This window comes from Mus pahari, chromosome 17 (genome assembly GCF_900095145.1).
Source record: "Mus pahari chromosome 17, PAHARI_EIJ_v1.1, whole genome shotgun sequence".
Lineage (NCBI taxonomy): Eukaryota > Metazoa > Chordata > Mammalia > Rodentia > Muridae > Mus > Mus pahari.
In genome coordinates this window covers 55,411,346-55,416,013 of record NC_034606.1, presented here as the reverse complement: position 1 = coordinate 55,416,013, position 4,668 = coordinate 55,411,346, and the positions used below count along the sequence as shown (strand labels likewise).

General features: G+C 39.4%; 1 protein-coding gene across 1 annotated transcript in view; it reads left to right on the top strand.

The window, feature by feature from the left end:
• The window catches only part of Cpne8 (copine 8), a 181,524-nt gene that overhangs the window by 103,621 nt on the left and 73,235 nt on the right, over window positions 1-4,668 (top strand). The gene's annotated exons all lie outside the window — the stretch shown is intronic.

The window sequence follows — 4,668 nt, the reverse complement described above, 5'->3', positions numbered from 1 at the left end:
GACACTCCAGAAGAGGGCGCCAGATCTCATTACGGATGGTTGTGAGCCACCATGTGGTTGCTGGGATTTGAACTCAGGACCTTCGGAAGAGCAGTCGGGTGCTCTTACCTGCGGAGCCATCTCACCAGCCCCACAATGCTACTTTTAATTCAGAGTCATATAGCAATGGTTAAGGTAGCAAGTGCACTTTTTAACACAAGCTTTAAAATCTGACATGTGTGTTATTATGCTTATGACACAGCTCAGTTCAGACTCATCATGTTTCAAGTGACTAATAGAACCAAGTGCTGGGGATGCCTCATTGCATAGCGCTCACTGTTTTGGTGGTGATGGCATCTATTTGATGTGAGTTGTAAGAGACTTTATACCATGTGGGTATGGTGTCCATTTCCATAATCCCTACACTCAGGAGGCCAAAGCAGGAAGATGCCAAGTTCCAGGCTGTGATAGTTTTTATATTCTTGGACCAGGGAGTGGCACCATTTGGAGGTGTGACTTTGTTGGAATAGGTGTGACCTGGTTGGAGTAGGTGTGTCACTGTGGGTGTGGGCTTACGACCCTCACTCTAGTTGCCTGGAAGTCAGTCTTCCACTAGCAACCTTTGGATGAAGACACAGAACTCTCAGCTCTACCTGTACCATGCCTACCTAGATGCTGCCATGCTCTCATCTTAATGACAGTGGATTGAACCTCTGAACCTGTAAGCCAGCCCCAATTAAATGTTGTTTTTTTTATAAGACTTGACTTGGTCATGGTATCTGTTCACAGCAGTAAAACCATAACTAAGACACAGGACTATCTGGGTTATACAGTTATTTCAAAGCCAACCTTAGGCAATTAATGAGATCCTGTCTAAAAATAAAAATAAAAAGTGGCTGGAATATATCTTAGAAAGAGAGCAATTACCTAGTTCTAAGACCATGAGACCAATAATCTCCATTACAAACAAACAAACTTGAGAACTTTCTGTCTGCATTACTTTGTGTGGATATTTACCATACAAGACTATTCATGCATATAGTATAGAGTAGCAGTTCTAAACCTGTGGGTCACACAGCCTTTTGGAGGTTGAACAACCCATTCATAGGGGTCACCTTGGACCATCAGGAAACACAGATATTTTATATTATGATTAATAAAAGTAGCAAAATTACCGTTATGAAGTATCAATGAAGATAACTTTATGGTTGGGGGTCACCATAGCATGAGGAACTGCAGCATTATGAAGGTTGAGAAGCAGTGGTTGAGAGGTAATATTTCAATTGAAAATTTAAGTGGAAGTCAGGCAATGGTGGTAGACATCTTTAATACCAGCAATCAGGAAGCAGAGGCAGGTGGATCTCCTGGTTCAAGACCAGCCTGGTCTATGTAGTGAGTTTCAGGAGAGCCAGGGCTACACAAAGAAACCCTGTCTCAAAGAAAAACAAAAAACAAAAACAACAATAACAAAAAACATTATGTGGAAGATTCTTGGCCAGTTGGTTCCTCACAACCACATGGTTTAATCGTAAGGGAGCTTCAGTTGACTGCACTCATAATAATGTCACAAGAATGGGTTCTTCATGCAGTCATGTGACTTGGGATTTCTTTCTGTGAGGGAAGCCTTGTGGGTATGAAGTGTATGTAAGAATATTGTAATACTACTCAGCAGTTACTAGTTCATATTGAATGCCCTGTCCTGAACCAATCTAGAATAGAAGAAATATTGTTATCTGAGCTTTTTATTCAAGCACAGTGACAACGGCCTGAGAGGGAAATGGCCTTATGTCACCTCCTAATGAGGAATCAATTCAGATGTCTTCAATTTTTAACAAGTTAAACCACCTCAGTGGAGTGCTCCTTTTAGTCTCCTAACTGTCATGTCTTAAAGGGATGTGGAAGAATATCTAAACTTCGTTTTAAAAAGTGAAAGTTAACATACTAAGGAACAGACTTGTCTGGGTCGTAAAACCATCAATGGTGACATCCTGGAAAAGGCTCAATTTCTTAGAAGCAACCTCAGCCGAACTTGGTTTGATTTAAAATTGGGGCCCATTAATGGAATAGTTCTGCATAAAAGCCGCAAGGCTGTAATGTGTGACAGATTGCAGTAGGTGACTAAGTAGGCAGTTGCTTCCACAGCATGATGATTTGATGACAAGACTGAGCCAGGGAAATGCCAGTTATTACACCCCAGCTTCGGACTGCTAAATAGGGGACGATAAATGACATTATGACCACTGCATGCTATCCAACATTCTCATGTCAAATAATGGTGCTTCCTATAAGTAAGTGCAAACTTTATTTTTCTGTGAAATGCTACACAGATGCCAGGTCTTCTAGTCTGTTCCCTTTGGTGAGTTTTGTAAGCCTGTTGAAGGTTGTGGTTCTGGGATTCTCTGTCATCTTAAGTCCAGGGCTTAAGAATTTTCCTGTGCTTACTGTGAGATGTGAGACCTTGTTTAGATCATATTTTAAACCGTTCATGACTTCCTCATCTGTTTTCAATTTCCTCGCTCGGTGTCTCTAATCTTTCCCTAAAATTAGCCCACTATTTGCTTGCAGTTAATCCTACTGCCCTGTGTATGCAGCTTGGAGATTTTTATTTTAATGTTGATAAATGGAATTTTACAAACAATGTTATTCATGTGAATCTATTTTTTTTATTCTATCCACTTAGTTTTTTTTTCATAGTAGCATGTGACTTTCAGTCCCCTGACCTTTTAATTTGCAATTATGATGTTCAAGATGGGCTATTTTAATTATGTGTGCATTAGATCCTTAATCAATTTTTAATTCTTGATCATCTTCACTTATTTGAATGAGTTAAGAAAAAAAAATCTGTTCAATTAGGTTCGGAATAAATTGTCATGTGCATGTTAAACAGTTGACCTGTTATAGTGACTTAACTGTGGACTCCAATATTTATGTGAAACGTTTTAATTATATTTAATTTGCTTTTCAGTCTTTCTGTCTACCTTGAAAGATTTCAGGATTTTTAGGTTTTAATAAAAATTTTCAGAAACGTAGGTAAGCATTTCCTATGGGTGCTCTTCTAAGATAGGTCAGCAAGTTCTTTAGTCATTTTCAACTACACAATGCCCTGGTCTACCCTGACTTGTCAGAAGTTTTATAGTGTCTTCCCCACCTGGGAGGGTATGCTCTGCTAATGCATAGGTTTTCCGTCCAGGCCCTGTAGAAATGGCCCTGTAGAAATGTCATTAACCACAGGAAAGTTTTTTAGACACCTGGATTCACCCAGTTCTTCATTTATTAGCATACTTAATGAATTCTTTCTGCTGGGTCTTCCGTGCTAAAGGCAAGCTTGCTGGGTTTAGGTGAGTATTTTATCTTACTGCTCACACAGTACTCGCAAGTCAGGTGCCTCCAAGGGCTTGCGCCCAACGGTTATATGAGTTGCACAGCTGAAAGGAACATCTGTAAGCAGCTGATACCTTCCCTGTGAGCATTCAGCCATCACGGATGTTTGCTAATCTCCTCATTCTCTCCATCACTTGAAATATGAAATTATCTCTAATGACTTTAGTACGTTAGAGTCTTATCTCTAGGGAAACTTAAGCTATAATTAATTTGGTCATCACCTACTTCCTCATTCAGGTACTCTGTAAACATTTCTCTCTTGACTTCCTTGACCCATTCATTAGTCTGTGGTGTGCCATTTAATCTCTGAATCTATGTAATTTCTAGAGACTCTTCTGTTGTTGGCATCAGATAGGATACATGGAATCATTCAGGGGTTTGGGGTTTGGGTTTGGGTTTTTGTACTTACTGAGTGCCTAGTGTGTTCTGTTTTGGAGAATCTGCGGGCTTCAGAGTAGAATGCTTCTTGGGTGAAGTGTTCATAGATAGCTGAAGTTACATCTGTTGGATATGTGATGCCATTTAATATGGCTATATCCCTGTTTATTTATTTTCATCCCAATGTTCTGTCTACTGGAGAAAGGGTGGAACTGAAGTCACCTACTGTGGCTTGAGTAGTGTTCATCTCTGTCGTCAAGTCTAGAAGTATGCTTTTTATAAAACTGTATGTTCGGGATTGTGGTGCATATCTATTGGGGGTTGTACTATCTTCTTGGTATTTGTTCTCTTGATTAGAACGGAGTGCCCTTTATCTCTTCTGATTAATTTGATTTAAAGTCTATTTTGTCAGACAGTAAGATGACGGCACCTGCTTGATGTCTGGTCTCATTTCTTAGGATCCTTCCCCCCCCCCCATCCTTTCACTTGAAGATAGGTCCTTGGAGGTAAGATGGCTTTCCTGTAGTCAATAAGTAGCTTTTCTTTAAGCCATTTAATTAACCCATGTCTCTTAGTGGGTGAATTGAAGCCACTAATATTTAATGTCATCATGGAAGGATGTTCATTTATTGATGTTATTTTTGTTACTTGGCTTTTGTTTGGCTGTTTGTGTTCTTAGTCCTGTTCTGCATTTCAGGATTTACATTTTCATTTATTTTCTTCCATTCTTTCTTGGCCATTTCCTCTCTTGCGTTCCATTTTTGGCTTCCAGCAGCCTCGGTAGGACTGGTTTACTGGACTTGAATTCTTTCAACCTGTTTATAGCATGGAGAAAATTTTTTTTCCACTTAATAACTTGTATGAATATTTATTAAGGGTGCTCATTTAACCTCAACTCCTTCTTTTTTTTTTTTAGACTTTTTTTTTTTA